The sequence below is a fragment of the Neophocaena asiaeorientalis genome, unplaced genomic scaffold (genome assembly GCF_003031525.2).
Source record: "Neophocaena asiaeorientalis asiaeorientalis breed wild unplaced genomic scaffold, Neophocaena_asiaeorientalis_V1.1 scaffold78, whole genome shotgun sequence".
In the NCBI taxonomy this organism is placed as follows: Eukaryota; Metazoa; Chordata; class Mammalia; order Artiodactyla; family Phocoenidae; genus Neophocaena; species Neophocaena asiaeorientalis.
Window position 1 is genome coordinate 11,457,819 of NW_020175018.1, and position 18,236 is coordinate 11,476,054.

Below are 18,236 nucleotides of genomic sequence, written 5' to 3' on the forward strand. Positions count from 1 at the left end.
AAAAAAAAAAAAAAAAAAAAAAATCCAGGGCAGATTTTCAAGTGGCTGGAAGTCATCACTCAGAGAAGCACAGAAAGGTTTAAGAAGGAAACTCGAGAATCCGGTACAAGTGAGAAATGTGTCCCTCAGCTTCAAAATGTGAAGAGTAGTTTGAGTTAGAGAGAGAGAGAGAGGGATTAGCTTACAGCAGAGTGCATAGTCCATCAGTGAGCAGAGTCCCCGGTTGTCCTTTGGCACGGGTGTTTCTTGACTCCAGATGCTGTAGGAGTGACCCGGCCTTCTGAGCTAGACAGACGTGGGTTACGGTGCTGGCTTCCCTTGCGACTGGAAGCGTGGCTCCCTTGCCTCTCGCAGACATAGGACAGGGTGATCCCATCTGCCTGGCGGGGTTGTGACAGGGAAAGGGTGGAGCAGAGCGCCTGGCACTAAGTCCAAGGCTTTCACCAAATGACAGCTGTGACCGGTGCTACGGTGCCGCCTTCCCTGCCGTGGTTAGTCCTTACAGATAACAGAGAGCCCTGCTTGTGCAGAAAAGCTTCACGGAGCTGCACCCATGAGACCTTCGTAGCCGTTTGGTCCATGACACCCTCAGCGAAGCGCTCTTTGGCTCTAAGCACAGAGCGGAGTTTCTCCTGGTGCCACTGTCCCTAAGTTCCTGAGCCCATCTCTGGAGGTTTGGGGCTAGGGATTCACATTTTTAACGAGCATCCCTGGCCATTCTGACACACCTGGAAGTCCGAGAACCTGTGGTTTGGAGAGAGAGGATGCCTCCTCTGGAGTATGGGGCCAGCTCTGAAGGCACCGTCTTTAAAGCACTAACAAAGGCCGGGCTCACTGATGCCCACCCTCCCTGCCTCCCCGGTCTGGACCAGCATGTCTCCCATGGCGGTGCTACTTGTCATCTCGAAGGGTGCGATTGCTCTCCAAAGAGAGGGCCCCCGTGGTCGGCTTCCTGAGTGAAGGTGCCCTGGATGAGAAGCAGTGACCCTACGATTGAGACTACCTGCCTGGACTTTCCATCTGGGGTTCCTATTGAAACCACTGTTTTTCCCCCTGCCTGTGGCATCTGTGATCTCATGTAGCTCCATCTCAGCGGCTCTGTCTCTTTGAGGGCCCCCTAGCGGTCCCCCAGATGAACCTGTGATACACCTCACAACCTCTAAACCTGGCAGAGTTCCACCGAGCCACGGTTGCTTGCTGTGGCTCTGCTCAGACCTCCTGACAGAGCAAAACGAGGCCCTGACTGCCGGGTGGGGCCGGCACTCACTGCCTAGCGAGGCGGGAGCTGGGCGGAGGTGCCCTGGGGCCTCAGGCAACCTGGGCTTGAGTTCTGGCTTTGTGGCCACCTGGCCTGAAATGTCCCTGTGAAAATCTTGAGACTCTGACCCACGTGTCTCCACCTGAAAAAGGAGGGCATTCGGCAAAACAGGCCACCGAACTGCTGGCTTGGGCCTTCCCACATCCCTTGACTTGTTTATCCTCAGAATTCTAACACCCCTGTTTCAACTCACATCAGCTGCGTTTTCAGCTGCCCCGTCGTACGCCCCCAATGCTCTGCCTTTGCTGCACTTCCCACGTACTGTGGAAGCGACTGCCTGGACCCCATTTCTTTCCACATCCGCTTCTGTAAGAGGGGAGATTAGAGGGAGCCAGGGGTAGCGAAGCAGCTAATGTCAGAAGGGTGGGCATCCCCCTGGGTCCAGGGCAGCAGAGGTGGGCAGGAGGGCCAGGTTCCAGAGAGATCCCTGGGTAGAATTAAGAGGCACCGTGGCGTCGCGGGAAAGAGCCAGGCTTCCGGGTTCAGTTCCTCCTCTGCATCTTGCTGGCCATGTGCTCTCGGGCAGCTTGCTTACCCGCCCTTCGCCTGAATGTTCCTCGTAAAATGGGGAGGAGGAGGATGATCTAAATAATAATAATATATAAGCTCATGGGATTGTCATGAGAACTCAGTCAGTACGCAGAAAGCACCTAGACCGGGGCTTGCACAGAGCAGTTCAACTCAGTGTGAGCTGCCACCACTGACCGCCCTCTTTGGGATTTAAAGAAACTGATGACAGATGTGAGGGAGGGGGCAGGTCCCTGTGGCTCCAGGCCCCGGGGTGGGTGGTAGAGCCGCTCACCACTCACCGGAATTGGGAAGACGAAACAGGAAGCTCGCAAGGAAGAAGAGATCCACCCTTGCTTGCTTCTCTTTCCGAGAGGGCAGAACAATGCCTGCTGCCTCTGCCATGGTCCCCTCGCGGGCTCGGCCACGTGCAGGCAGAGCCCCCGCGATTCCCGCCCGCCGGCTGCGCTGTGGCTTTTCAGGGATTGCGGTCTATTGTCTTTGAATCACACTGCTGGAGAGTAGTTTGCATAGATTCCCAAGTTTGTAATTAAAACAATTGAGAAACAATTTTCACTGTATAAAAAAAAAAAAAAATGAAATCTCTTTTAAGCAGATGTTGTGCTGTGAGCCCTGTAGAAATATTATCTTATCATCAGCCCAGCACGGTTATCTCAAAGCTCCAAAGAAACTAAGGGAACATCTTTTCTCCTAACCCAGCATTTTTTTAGCGCCTAATATCATTTCACATTTAAAGGTGACAGCAATATCTTTAACGTTTTTCTATTGGATTAATCACGTTTAATGTTCAAAGCAATAAAGCGAAATGTTTTCGTGAGGCTGCTTTATATCACTAGCGGAAAATTCAAGTTAAAAAAAAAGACCACACACACAAAAGTGATAGACGTCGAGCGCCATAAACTCAAAAGGGAGCCTGGGCGTGGAAGTGGTGTCTCGAGCTGGAGTTCTGGGTGTGCAAGGCGTGAGCCCCGCCCCGCCTGGCGCCAGAAGGGGCCTGTGCACTTGGCGTGAGCGCTCAGCACCCTCACCCTCTCCCCCAGCCATTCATCTCCCCCCAGCAGCGGAATATGACAATGTTAGCATTTTTCATTTCCCTGACGTTACCATTAATAAAGCAATGATCCAAAAGGGGCTTTGCTGAGTCTGTTCTTTATGCTCCCATCACTCACGACTAGATAATTTCACACAGGATCGTTTTAAAATTAAATGACGATAAAAACGCTCTGCTGTTCTGTGTTCACCAGTTCATAGAAGTCTATCAAGTCATTAATGTGTCATGACAAACTGCTCGATGGATACAAGAGTAATTAATTATTTGAATAAATAACAAGTTGAACTTGGGGCTTTGAACCACAATGACATATGCATCCCATTAAGGGCGTCTTAGAACCTTTTCAGGGCGCTGGTATGAAGAGTTAAAATGCAGGCCAGGGTATTGGAAATGATGAAAAACAATTTCGTAAACACAGGGTAATAATTTTACGAGGAGAAAGCCAAAGTGTCACGTTTCCATGCCCACATGGAGTTCGGTGTTAAAAGTTCTCCAGCTATGGCCATTTCAAGATACCACTTCATCAGTGATGATTTCAGAGAACAATTATACAGATTTTCATAATCACCATTAATCTCTGCATATTTTTCAAGATGATTACAGCAATTATTATTTAGATTTCTCTTTTATATGCCCATTGTAGAAAGGAACAAGTGCTTATTATACTGGATATTTCAAAGAACCTTGGATTAAAATTCTTTGTCATCTCCGCACTCATTATTTCAACTCGTGTTGCCTCTGAAAGTTCATCAGCTCTAGAAATGAGAGCAGTGTGAGCAGGCTGTATTATTAAATCTTAAGGTTGAGCTCAGACTGTGGTTAGCGAGGATGGCTGAATTGTTCGTTTGTGGGGCTGCTGGGTTCAGTTGGAATTACTGTCAGGTGGCAGGAGATGCCCATGACAGATGTAGTCAGAGATGGGTGGCAGCCTCACACCTATTTTCCGTGATAGACTTACAAAGTGAGCTCACAACCAATATTTAGAGAATACATTTCTGTGACATGCCCTTTAAAGGTTAATATGAAATCTGAAATCTGGGTAATTTGTGGCCTGGTACTTCAGAGACGCAGCAACCAGATAGAAGGGAGCCCACGCCCCAGTATTCCACATCAAATCGGGTGTCAGCCGAGGCGTCAGTTCTGTCTGTGGCTGCTCGTTTTCCTCACATTACCGTGGTCCAGGGAGCTTGTCCACTGGAGCTGAATTTTGGAAATGGGATGTACTGTTTTCCCGAGAAGCTGTTTCCCGGGGAAAAGTCCCTCGAACGTTCTGCTGATTGGAAAGGCACCTCTGCGTCGGTCAGTGTGCCCGCCTGTGCCCTGTCCCAATTACAGGTGGTAATTCTGTCGTCTCCTGTCATTGCGCACCCTCTGTGGGCACCACCCTCCTCACAGATGCTGCAGGTCTAGCTACATGAAGGGGAGGAAGCCCAGGCCTTTGGTTTTGAATTGGGAAGTTCAGTGTTTGAGAAAAATACAAGGTGTAGAAATGGGGTTTTTTTTCTTTTCAAATTAAGTTTTATTATAAAGTTACAACCTGGTTGGAAGGCACACAGGCAGTGCAGTCTTACGTAAACATAGGTCGGATTTCGACTGTCGTGAGACTTCCCGTAGCAGGTCGCTCTTCATTTGGTCCATGTCTGTCTGTCACTGTGGCGGGGCTTTTGGAATCACTGGGCATCTTGGGGAGGATGAAGCCTGGGGCCTCCCGTGGTGGCTGCCCCTCCAGGGCCCACCCCCGACCCCAGGGCTCAGGGCCTTGGCTCCGGGGCACTCATCCTAAGTTCTCCCATTCACTCAGGGGCGCCCAGGCCCTGGGGAATGTGACCCCACTAATCACGATCAGAAGATCTCTGTGCTGTGGTACCAGAGTGTCACATTTTGTACCATTTTCCTTTAACCTGTGGGCAGTCTTTTTTTTCAAATCTTAAAATTTATAACGAGGTTATACCTTCCCAGTTTGTGTGATGCTCAAGCCTACTATCCTATTGTTAAAGTACTTGGGCAAACAGACAAGTAATTAAAAGCTTATTCATTGATCAAGGAATCGGAAGAAAAGGAGTTAGAACGTCTCTGTTCCACAGAGTCCTAGAGAATTCCCATCTCGAAACACAGCTTTCTTTGGAAAGGTGGCCTTGCACCATTTATCTGTCCATCGCCTCATCCTTGCAGGCCCTGGGCTAGCCTGGAGCTTGTCATCTGGGGAAAGGCATTGGGATGGATGATTGCAGCAGAGTGGCAGTGGGAGCGAGGCCACTGACTCCAGTGAGTGACAGCTCGGAAGGTGACCCACATGGGTAACTTTCAGCTGGTTTGGGGGGTTCACGGGCAGGAGTGGGCTCTCCAGGCCGAGCACACAGCAAGGACAAGGGCATATCACATACAGAATGCATGGCTTGGTCAGGAAATGGTGAGGAGGTTGGCGTAGCTAGATCCCAAGGTGTGGGGAGCCAGGGTGGGAGGGCAGCTAGACCACAAAGCTAGGTTGGGGTCAGCCTGTGAGGGCCTGGGCTGAGGCATTTGGACATCACCCCTTAAACCTGAGGAAACAGTTGAAGATTTTAAGTAAGAGAATAGCCTAAGGAGACCTGCATTGAAAGCCAACTCCAAAGATCCCTGGGGCAGGTATGTCTGTCTGGGCCACTGAGGCGAGAGCCCAGAAGACACCATAAAGACCCGCGCATGCTGGCTTCTTAACACCTTCCAGCTCTGCGTACCTTCCGTTCACATGTTCGCCCTTCTCGATTATACCTTTCTGCTTCCATCCTTGGATGACTCCTTCATGCCACGTAGGGAGGTGTTCCCACCTCTTCCTCAAGTGGTGGGAAGACAGTGGATTGGAAAAGCTTCCTTTCTGTACCAGCTTTGCGGCCCTGACCATGCCCCATCTCCTGGGCTTCAGGTCCCTTTGGCAGAGTGGGGATGGCGACACCCACGGGGCTGCTGGGAGGTTTAAGAGGGCACGTGTGTAAGTGCCCTGACGCTGTTCCCTGGACGGACGCCCCTGGTGCAGTGCTCTCTGGAGCGTGGGTCAGCACTGGCTGTAGACACCTGGACGCCCTGGGACACCTTCTCTCCTTGCCCTTTGACTCCAGGGGTGGGGAGGGGAGGCATCTGGCCCAGAATCTGCTATAACTCTTCCTGATCGTTGCTTTTGAGAAGGCTGTTTGAGTAGAATCTAGAGGAGGGCTAGAGAAATCACGTTACCTAAGATGGGCCAACCGTGGTGGATTTTGTACGTTGTATCTTCTGAGGTTTAAATCCGGGTCTCAAATCACCAACGCGTATTTAATAGTGACGGTGATTGTTATGGTTTGTGAGACTGAGAATGTCAGGGTTGGGAGGGATTTTTTTTTTTTTAACATCTTTATTGGAGTATAATTGCTTTACAATGGTGTGTTAGTTTCTGCTTTATAACAAAGTGAATCAGTTATACATATACATATGTCCCCATATCTCTTCCCTCTTGCGTCTCATCTCCCTCCCTCCCACCTTCCCTATCCCACCCCTCTAGCTGGTCACAAAGCACCGAGCTGATCTCCCTGTGCTGTGCGGCTGCTTGGGAGGGATTTTTGAGATCATCTGATGGCCCAGGGCTGCACAGACCTCGCTGCACACATTCTCACCTGGGATCCCAGAGTCCACCCTCAGACCAAGTAAATCAGCACCTCTGGGGGAGGAACAACAGGCAGCAGTAATAATTTTTTAAAGTTGCCAGATGAGCCCCAGCCGAGTGGCTGATGTGGCCCAAGCCGTCCACTCACAGATGAGGACATTGAGACCTGACTGGCCTACACGTGGGCCCCCTGACTCCCAGAACAGTTCTCGTCACTGTTATTTATTCAACACGTATTTATTCTCAGTGCATCATATCAGGAGGTCCGTGATGTTGGCATGACCCAGCATTGGTAAAATTAGCTGGGATCACGTGGTTGAAGCGCTGTGTGCCCAGTTTCTTCACTGTGACATTTCTGTTTTTCCTTTTGTAATTAATATGTAATTTGTGGGAAATACTTCAGGACTATGTAAATAGCTCATTCCTCATCAGATTTTCACCTACTAGTTTTAGCATCCATTCATTTTATAACTCCATCCTTCAGTATTTCTTACTTGGCATTTTATTATAAGGAAGAGCTTTCCCTTATCCCCAGTTTGTGTGTATTCATGTGCCCAATGGATTCTTACTCATTCTTATCATTATTTATTTTGATGCTCAAACTTTTTGCATATTTAGCCCTTGGGAGCCCTGGCTCCTGTGTCCCTCTGATGCATTTCCCCGATTCTTAGAGCACGTCTTTACTTTCTGGTGCAACAAGATGTCCCAGGTGTGTTCCTTCCCTGCTCAGTGCTGAATCAGCCATTTCTCCAAAGAGCCCTATTTCTTTGAAAGGAGAATCCTGGAAACCAAAAGCTGGGCACTGGGTATGCTCATCACTCTCGAGGTGCCATTGCTTCTAGGGCCTCAGCAAATAGAAATATATTACGTGTGTGTGTTGGAGCACATACACGTGCATGTAAATGTACATGTGTATTTACATATACGTATCTACATGTATCTACACGTATACCTGCTTTTCCTTTTTTGAAGTATAGTTGATCTTCAGTGTTGTGCTAATTTCCGCTGTAGAGCAAAGTGACTCAATTATACATACATATATATATATATATATATATATATATATACCTCCCCCTCGGCAACCACAAGTCTGTTCTTTCTATAATGGAATACTACTCAGCCATAAAGAAGAATGAGATAATGCCATTTACAGCAACATGGATGGACCTAGAGATTATCATACTAAGTGAAGTAAGAAAGAGAAATACCATATAACTTCACTTATATGTGGAATCTAAAATATGGCATAAATGAACCTATCTACAAAACAGAAACAGACTCACAGACATAGATCTGCTTATTAAAACCAAGTTGATACTAACACCTCCAATTTTTTGATCCATCATCACCGAGTACCTTCTAATCTTCTTCCCATTGTTTTGCCAACTTCTCTTCCTCAACCTGAGTGTTAACTGTCAGCATCCCTCAGTGTTCGTCCTGGGCCTGCCTCTATCCTCACGTGTTTTCTTCCAGAACATCTTCCCTCCTCTCGTGTCCTTGGTTATCACCATGCTGGTAACTCCCAGTCGCTCCGTCAGGGCTCACTTCTGTACTTGCATCCGGGCAGTCCTCACCAACCAGTCTTGCATTCTTGGTCGTGGTGTTCCCACCAGTGTCGGCCAGGGTCTTCCCTTGGATGTCTCAAAAGCCCCTCAAACCTGACACATCCAAAATGGAACCCACCGGCTCATCCCCGCGCTTCCGACTCCACCCCACTGGCCCCCACATCCGTGCCTGGCACCCCTTTCTCCCAGCTGTTTGAGGCAGAACCTCAGACGCCCCTGACTCCTCTGCTCCTCCCTTACCCCTCCACAGCCCATTGTGGGATCCCTGGATTCTGCCATCTAAACATTCCTCCATGCGTCCCCTCTCCTCCGTTCCTACTGTCAGAGGCCTAGTCCAGGCCAGCAGCCCCCCTTGATTTACTGTCAGAACCTCCTGCTGGTGGTCCTGCCTCCAGCCTAACTCCTTCCCATGTGCCTGGACTAGGAGGCATCCCTCAAATACAAATAGTGTGTCACTCTCCAGCTCAAAATCCCTACAGCGGCTCCCTGGGGGCCTCATGGGGACATTCAGGCCACTTTAAATGGCAATCAAGGCTCCTTATGAGCTGGCGCTCGGTTGTCGCCGCACCCTTACTTCTGTGCAAGTGTAACAAAGACTGAGATAGATCTGTAGCTACCCCGACACGGAAACCCTCTGACAGGTGAAAAAAGCAAGTTGCAGGACAGTTATGCTGTGATGCTATTTTTATTAAAAACACAAACACATACCCCCGAAAATCCTGCATTTCTTCTGTACATGCAAACATATACATAAGCCCATAGGAAATGAGCTGGCGGGGGGACCCCAAGGACTGTGCACAGACCACTACCCCGGCTCTTCCCCCAAGGAGACCCCTGAGATGTGGCTCTGGAGTCAAGGGGTGCTTAACGTAGCTGGACTATTGGAATTGTTTCCTTAGAGAATGTATTCATTTTTTGAGGGGTTAAAAAAATAAAACTTAAAAATATATTAGTTGGTTTTGAGAAGGTGAAAAGAGCTCTGGAAATGAAAGTGCATCTTCCTGCACTGGGGCCCGAGCCCTGCCCAGGCCTGTCCCGAGCCCTGCCCAGGCCTGTCCCGTCCCCTGCCCAGGCCTGTCCCGTCCCCTGCCCAGGCCTGTCCCGTCCCCATCAAGGCTTTGCCTCAGTCGCAGGAGGACAGTGCGTTTAGACCATGCCTGCCTCCCCAGGAATGTGCCTGGTGGCAATAGCCCTGTGTTGGCCCCTCGGTTCAGCTTTTTTTTCTGCACACCCAAAGCCCTTTTTGTTGGTCTCGAGCTCACCGAGGAGTTTCTGTGCATGTGCACTGGGGAAGCAGGTGTGAACACATAGTGATGGTGACTTACCCAGGAGCCCCTCAACAGCCAACAAGGAAAAGTCTCACTTAATTGGATTTTATCTTTACTTTGAGCAAAATGCAGTTGGTCTCTGCCCCAAGCCATTAAGTGCTCATAAAGTTTTAAAATGCATTTCTGTAGCAGAGTGAGGATGTTCTCCTTCATATATCTAGAGTCCCTGTGGGGCACGTGGCCCAGCCTCTGTGGGCTCCCGCCTCCCAGCAGAGACCCACGAGGCGTCCTGCTACAAAGCCCATGGGGCCCCCTGGGCGGTTACTCCAGAAGGAGGGGTGTAGGAGGGCTGGAGGGCCCTCAGCTTCCTCCCAGGATGTGGGGACGTGGAAGGTGTCAGGTGCTCCGTGTTTTGGAGGCCTGGCGGGGGGTGGTGTCCAGAGAAATGGGGGGGAGGGCTTCCTAATTACCATGCGAAATAGAACCTCAGAGAATATTCGTTTATGGTGTGAAGGCGCCTTTATTTGAAGAGTACGGTGGTTCTGACTAACCTGGTGAATTAGCCTCCTGATGCCCAGGGGCAGTTTTCTTCTCTTTGCTTTGGGGGCTCTTTTCCAGGGGACATTTAGCACCTGGGCCCAGCTTGGGCCCTGCTCCTGCCGATGAGCTTGACCTATGACAGCTCAAGGGATGGCAGATGCCAGGAGAGCCATGGTCCGGACACCAAGGGAAGCCCTCCTGGGTAGGCTTCGCTTCCGCACCTCCAAAAGCCTTTGGATCAGGAGTTACAGCCTCGGGTTACATAATTTAATGTGGATGCGCTTGTGTTATTATGTAAAAGCAGGGAGAAGAAAAAGGTCTACCTTGGAAGGGCTTTTCCTCTAGTGCCGCGATGATGACAGTTGCTGAGCAGTTAGTTTGTACCTGAGCCTTATGCTTTTTTAAAAATTTTTATTTATTTTTTATACAGCAGGTTCTTATTACTTATCTATTTTATGCATATTAGTGTATATATGTCAATCCCAATCTCCCAGTTCATCCCACCCCCAGTTTCCCCCCTTGGTGTCCATATGTTCGTTCTCTTCCTCTGTGTCTCTATTTCTGCCTTGCAAACCGGTTCATCTGTACCATTTTTCTAGATTCCACATATATGCGTTAATACACGATATTTGTTTTTCTCTTTCTGACTTACTTCACTCTGTATAACAGTCTCTAGGTCCATCCACGTCTCAACAATGTCCCAGTTTCGTTCCTTTTTATGGCTGAGCAATATTCCTTTGTATATGTGCACCACATCTTCTTTATCCAATCGTCTGTCGATGGGCATTTAGGTTGCTTCCATGACCTGCTGAGCCTTATGCGTTTATCTCATTTAAACTTCCCAGCAATCCAGGTATGATTTCCTTCCTTCTGCAGTCAAAGAATCAGGCACAGAGAGATTGAACGCTTGTCCTAAGTCAGAGATGGGACAGAGGGCCTGACCTGAACTCGCTCCTCGGAAGAAGCAGTGGGCTGCTTGGTGTGCCCCTGGCCCCTTCTGGTTTCTTCCCATCGGCCATGCTGCGGAGCGGCCGTGGCTGTCCCCCTTCACCGAGGACAGGCAGACGCGGAGGCTAAGTGACTTGCCCAGGCCCCAGGGTGCTCACGCGCGTAAGGCCCCTCTTTCCTTCCTCGGAGCCACCTCATGCGTGGGACTCGGGAGTCTCTTGCCGTGGCTGATAAATCACTCCTTTTGGCTTATGAATAACGTGGCAAAGCAAATTACTTTGGGGATCTAGAAGGAAGTTGTGGGCCTTGTGTAAACTCAGTTGGAATGTCACCTAGCAGACAGCTCTGGGGCATCTACCAGTGTCTTCCAAGGAATATCCCCAAAGTGAAATCACCAGGAAAGCCGAACCGGGCTTGGTGTTTTGGTTTACAAATGAGTTTTGAGAAATGGCCTTGAGATCTAGAGTTGCTGGCATTTTTCCCATCACAAATTGTAAAGAACCTTTGAAAGGCCGCAGGAAAGGGGAGAAGAAAGGGCCAGGTTACTGATTATTTACAGCTCTGAGCCCCAAGTAGGCCCACAGAATTACAGGTCTCCTACCATTCCAACTGCATTCAATTTTATTCTGAAAATGACTGCCTGCCAGCAAGCCACGTTGTTCGCCCTCATCTCTGCAAGGACTTCTGAGGAACCATGACCAAGCTCACTTAACACCACGTGGCAACTGGAAGCAGACAACAATTGAGATGCTAGTAGTAATGGAGTCTTTTTAAAAAGTTTACAGTTTCTTACCGCACGACTTTACGAATCTCTTTATCAAGTGCGTTGAAATTAACGCATGTGTCGATCAGAGTATTTCCTCGTTGAGGAAGGAATCGGCAGGCCTGACCAAGGTGATGGGCTGGTCCTGGCCCGGTGCCTTTGGGAGCTGGTCAGCGGTGGGTTTGTCCTGAGCCCTCAGAAGTCCAGGGGTGTGCATTTGGAGGGGAGAATCAAGGGAAGGCTCTGAGGGATTGCCTTGGCAAGTACAGTTACACAGTAGCTGCTGTACGCAGGAGCTGTGACCCCATCCCCTTACCAGGCAGCGTTCCTAGAGATTCATGGCAGAGCTGTCTGTGCAAAAGCCGAAATCCAATTTTATGTCCAAACAGATACGGCACGCAAATTGGACTTCTTCCCCTAGGAAAGCAAAGGCAGGTATCCCGGTCAGTTGGGGGGGAAAAAAAAAATCACCCCCCCTCCTTTTCTTCTTTAGAATAGGGGGTGGTATTGATACAGTAGCAGATTAGAGCTTTATTTGTTTAAACGTTGCAGATTCTGTAAGCATTCACAATCCTCTTGACTTGTAGAGCCTGATTGTAAAAAGAACAGTTGAATGAGCTCATTGTTTCCCGGCTTTTTTCTTTAATGTATTTTACAAACACTCTGGTGACAGGCCTGACACACTGATTTCTACGTACTCGCACTTCAGTTTGGGATTACAGCATTAATAACAGAGTTCCATGCATCATGCCATTTTTCAGCATGATCGTTATGATAAAGGGCATATACTTAATTACAGGCCTGCTTAATTACAGCTCTGCTGAAGCTCGTTTGTTTAGGAGAATGCTAATTGCGCCACGGAGCCCACGGCACATCCTCGCTTTCATCTGCTCTGCGCCGCTCGCTCGGTGCAGAGGATCAGCGTTTTGTTAAAACTGCCACCAAAAAATAAAATAGAAAAAGGAAAAGAAAGGAAGACGGTGAAGAAAGCACTGTCCTGGTCCTGAAAGGGAGCCTGCCTGGCACGGGGCTGTGGACTGTAGCAGAAGCCCACGTTGGCTGTGGGCCCCTTCCAGCCCTCACAGTACCTCCTAGGACAGCTGGCTGTGTCGTCCCTGCTTTGCAGGCAGGGCGGCCAAGGCTCAGAGAGGTGAGACTGCCTCTCGCCACACGTGCTGCCCCCTGGAATTCAGACCCCTCCTCCCTGCCACACCCATGGCAACGCCACACCCACGGCTCTGGACTTGAATCCTGGCCCCATCAAGCTACGTCGTCGTAACTCCTGCAGCCTCGGTTTCCTTAAATGTAACTTGCACGTGATCATTTTGAGGGTTACGTTATTTGGTGCACCTTCGCTCTCTAGTATGTGGTCAGTAAATGTGGTTTCCTTTCCTTTTCTCTCTTTCTAGCCTAGAACTGGGCTAGGGGAGAAGTTCTGTTCCAGCCAAGGTTTAAGGGAGCCGAGGAGCCTGGAGAGCGGACTGCTCTGGGTCCCGGGAATGCCGCCTTTGGCGCCAGTGAGGAAAAGACAAGACTCCTGTGTCCTGCTTCTGAGTTGTGACCGTGGATCAGTCAGGCCGTGTCCATGTGAGAACCCTGTAGAACCCCAGGCTGACTGGGAGGGCCGGTTGGGGGGCGCACACATACCCGCTGAGCAGTGGCTCCATGAGAGCTGCCCCCTCGTCACGGCTCTCCCTCCAGCCCCTCCACTGCACGTCACTCCGAGTAGGACTCGGCAGCAGGCTGAAGGCTAGAAGGAGGATCACGGTGAGGACGAAACGCTGGCCTCAGCTCGGGAAACAAGGAAGGAAGGAAGTAAACGTGGCTCCCCACAAGGAGCCCGGATGGAAATGATCTGTGAACTTCTTTTGGAATGCCTGAAAAATGTGTGCCATTGATTTTAAGAATTATGTTTGGCATACCTCTAGATATCTTGAGATATGGAAAGGCTGCCCAGATAAGGAGAAGAGAAATGGATGTCATGGGATTAGAAGGGGATTTAGCAGTCCCACAGATCAGCTTTCTACCAACACATAAAATCCCTCCCAGCGGCCGTCCACCTGGACCTTTGCAGCCGGTTCTGCTGGTCCTGCCTTCTGCCTTTCCCCGAGGAGGGCAGGGTCCCCCCCCCTCTGAATCATGCCCCGTCTCTCTAGCCCCTCTTCCTGTGACAGCTCTGAGAACATGTGCAGACATTTGACCACATTCACCTTCAAGGCCTCTCGTATCTGGACCAAACCCCATCTCGCTGCACTTCCCATGTGCCAGGCATGGCGCTGGGCTCTCGGGTACCAGGTGGGGTGCAACGATGAACAAAAGTGGACGGGATCAGGCCTTCCTGGAGCAGCAGGTCTGACGGCTTTCTCCCCTTCCCTCCTGTGGGCTGGCTTCAGGTCCCTCACCATCTGGCAGGCTGCCCAGGACGACCCTCTGAGAGTGCGGTCCCAGCACTGAACCCCTCCCTTGAGCCCAGAGCAGACCAAGGTGGCAGCTCCCTCACCCTGGCACCAGGACTGCTGCACTGTCCCTTACAGTGCCATCCCTCCCCCTTTCTAAACAGTCAAGCCACGCTGTTGACTTGTTCAACTACAGACCAGTCTTTTTTCATGTCTTCTGCTGTTATTCCAGCATGAACATCTCTTTCATTCCATCTAACGCAGTTGGTGTTTTGGACTTAAAGTACAGGACTTAGCACTGACCTTTAGTAAATTCCATCTGTTAAATTTAGCCCGTGACTCCAGCTTTTTGAGATCTTTATTGGTCTTCTGTTATCCAGTTTGTAGACTGTCCTCATCAGCCACATAGTGGATAAGCCCACTATGCGTGTCTTCATTTGAGTAATTGATAGCGCCCTGGGCACCCTCCAGGGAGGTCACTTGAGGTCAACATCAATTTATTAATCAGCTTCTTGAACGTCTAGTCCAGCCAGTTATGGATTCTCCTACCCTTAAAATTGTCCAGCTGTATTTATCCATCTTGTCCATATAGGTAACAGGGGAAGCTTGTCAGGTGCTTTGCTGAAATCCATGTTCGTCTCAGCCTACCATAATCCTGGCTATATTCGATTTTTTAAATAAGTGGAACTTGGTTGGCATATCATCTGTTTCGCAGACTCTCACTGGCTCCCCTTCCCAGGGACTCGGGGCGTGTCACCATGGCGACTGTTCCTCTTGAGCCAGTTCCCGTTCAGGAGCTTCAGCCCCTGGGATCCTATGGACTCTTTTCTTCCAAGATTGTTAAAGCCTGCTGTCTAGGATACAAGGAGCATCTGGCTGTGCCCATCTTTTTGTCCTGAACTCTAAGATAAAGCCTGCTGTCTAGGATACAAGGAGCATCTGGCTGTGCCCACCTTTTCGTCCTGAACTCTAAGATAAAGTGGTAACTTATCCCCGAGTTCGCATCTCTCTCCCTTCCCAGCTTCCCTTGAGGTCGGATTAGGTCCGAGTGCATCTCCACGCCATCTCCTCTGCTGCTAAACCCTGTCAGGAGGGCATCAGCCCCACAGTCTGGAGGGCCACCCTCACTGCTGCCTCTTGCTTCGCAGACAGTCTCGGGAAGGCGTATTCCCTTTGTTCTCTCCAAATGTCCCCAGGCTGGAGCCCCATTATGGGGGGTGCTGAGCACCCCAGGAAACCCCTGTGCTGGGACAGGAATGCAGAGGTGACTCACACGTGGATGGCCAGGACCCTCAGCCGAGAAAGGAGATGCGGCCTTGGCTAGGCACCCAGGGGGCCACTCTGAGCGGATCCCAGAGGGATGGCGGTGGGTGGACGTAGGGTGAGGGGGAGGGGCATCCTGTGCGGAGGGGCCGTAAGCACCCCGCCTTGGAAATCCTCCTGTCTCTTCCCTTTGTATGCAGGCTTGACTGCCAGCCTCACACTGGGCAGGGGTCACTAGCCTTCCTCAGTTTCGCCCAGTGCTCCCCAGGTCTCTCATTTCCCGGGGTAGTCGGGCCTTTGCAGGTCACTTACTTAGCACCTTGTCAGAACACCGGTTCTCTGAACATGTGTTGACATTTGCATGGAAACAGCTGTCACCAGGGAGAACGGAGATCTTCACCATATCTTACCAGAAACCCCCAGACACTAAGGAGGTCTTTAAACACCAAAGGCAGAAAGCCTAGTGAATGAACAAGCAGGGTTCTCCGCTTAGTGATGTGGCCAAAGATACGCTCACTGGAAGCCGCTCTCCAGCGTTGGGTCGGATTGCTTCCCGAGCGCAGGAAGGGAGCTCTGCCCTGGGCCCTGCCGTCTGTCTCCTGGGCAGAGAGAAGCTGGGAAAGTGGTGCGTGTGTGCAGACACGTGCAGAGAGCAGAGAGTGACAGGGCCAGGGCAGGTGACAACAGGGGGCTTTGAGAATCTGAAGAAGAAGTAAAGTAGGCTGTGGCTTCTAGCGCCTGACTTGGGGTGGCCAGGATGGGGGCGGTGCCTTAACGGTGAGGGGGATGGCCAAGGAAAGAGTGGCTTCGAAAAGACCATGATGGGTCTGATGGGGCTGTTTGCACACAAGCCCATCTCCTGGCCCGTCGGTCTGATGGGAAGGAGCTGGTAGAAGGGCCAGCTAGACACTTGGGGAGGGACTGGTAATGTTGTCAAAACCGTGAAAGGCCCTGGTGTGGAAGAAGCAGGTTTGCTCTCAGAAATTTCATGTATACCTCATGGAAGGGCCAAAGACAGGAGTCACTGCTTGGCGCCTGTGTGGGCTCTGACCCCCAATCTGTGAGTGATCCGAAATGCTGTCAGTGCTGCATGCTTTCCTGCCTCCGTGGCTTTTGAAAGGGGGCTGGGGTCAGAGTGCCGCATGGGGTGAGCCTTGACTCCCAGCCACGTTGAGGGCACGGTGGCAACTTCTGGGAAGGGAGCTTGGCCTCTCCTTGGGTCCTGGGTGGGCCTGGTCCTGCTCTTTCTAGAAGGCGTCGTGGCCTTTCAGGGATCATCTGTTCAGGGATGGGTTGTCCCAGCTGTAAGTGAGCATAGGTGCTCAGATTTCATTAGTATATTTGCGTGTGTGCTGTACTGTGTTAAGGTTACTGTGGGCTTTCCCCTGCCTTTCTAGGGAGCTGTCACACTGTCCCCAGTGCTTAGCTGGTCCTCTTCCAGGCAGTGAGGGCAGGTTGCAGGGCCTCCGTGATGTGAGGTCTCTGACCACAGACGTCTCTGTCGGAGCCCCGTGGCCAAGCAGGCTTCCCGGGAGAGGAGGAGGTTTCCAGCGCAGCAGCTGCGGCCAGCTGTGCTATTGCTTTTTCCTCAAACTTACCAGAGAAGTTTCCATTTTTATCTTCCCAGAAATTGTGAATGTAGCTTAAAATGAGACATGTGGCTCATCTTACTGATCAGAGAGGCTTTGTCCCAGCTTTCTTTTCTTTCTCTTATTTCCTTCTTTCTGCTTCTGTGACTCTTATTTCTTAGGACTGAAAAAAAATTGTCCACCACTTGTGTACCAGAGAGGGCCCCATCTTAGATGTCGGGGGAGGCAGAGATGATCGCTTCCCACGGAACTCATCACTCCGTTTCTTCCTGTGACCACAATTTACCAGAAAACCACTGCCCTCGGCGTGACGCTCCACGCCACGCCAGTGGCTGGGACCAGGGAGGCCTGGTTTGGCCTCTGCTCAGACCTGAGGGCGAAGCCGGGCCCCAGGAGAAGCGTCCACCCGCCCCACGGCCCGCGGCTGCCTGGCCTTCACGCTGCGGGGTACCGGCGTCACGCTCCGTCCAGTGCGAAGTGCTCCTCCGTGTGCCGAGATTTCCACACTGACGTCATTATTCCGCTCCTCCCGGGAGAGGGCGCGCTCGGGGAGGCAGCTCCCGGTCGTGATTTGACAGCGATGACCTGGGGACTCGGTGGGCGCGGGGCTGTGCGAAAGGAACTGAACCAATGAACACACACCCCCGCCCCGTTTTCCTTTGCTGGGGACCCATTCCCGCCCCTTCGGTGTCCTGTTAACACTGAGGAGACAGGGGAGCCGCGATTCAGCCCAGGAAAGCGGACCAGGAGCCGGCGATGGTGGCCGCGCAGCCCCGCCTGCCGAGCACCTGGGCGCCGGAGGCGGAGCCTCACACACAGCCCGCTCACACCTACTCCTCCGCAGGCCGTGCCGGGTTTTGTTTGTTTGTTTGTTTGTTTTGCGGTACGCGGGCCTCCCACTGCTGTGGCCCTTCCCGTCGCGGAGCACAGGCTCCGGACGCGCAGGCTCAGCAGCCATGGCTCACGGGCCCAGCCGCTCCGCGGCATGTGGGATCTTCCCAGACCGGGGCACGAACCCGTGTCCCCTGCATCGGCAGGCGGATCCCCAACACCCAAAGCCGTGGCCAGGGTCCAAACCCAGCTGTCTGACTCCAGAACCACTCCTTCCTCCAACCTGGACCTTTCCCGGGAGCCTGGCAGCCTGGCTGTGATCAGGCTCAGCTGGAAGGACATCTCAGGAACACGCTTACTGCCCACCTCCTCGCCGAGCCCGGCAGTGTCCCCTCAGCCCTCGTGCGCCTCTGTCCTGCCACCAGCCCTTCGGTGGCTCCCACCGCTTACAGGCTGGACCCCGGGTGGGCTCTGGACCCTTCCCTGCTCTCACAGCTCGTCTGCACTTCGGCGGTGCGTCTGCCTCGCTCACCAGGTGTGTGTCCTTCCCGGGAGCAGGA

At 51.5% G+C, this 18,236-nt stretch overlaps 1 protein-coding gene across 1 annotated transcript in view; it reads left to right on the forward strand.

Moving 5' to 3' along the window:
• Nucleotides 1-18,236, forward strand: part of MVB12B (multivesicular body subunit 12B) — a 199,162-nt gene that overhangs the window by 153,499 nt on the left and 27,427 nt on the right. The window lies entirely within an intron of this gene.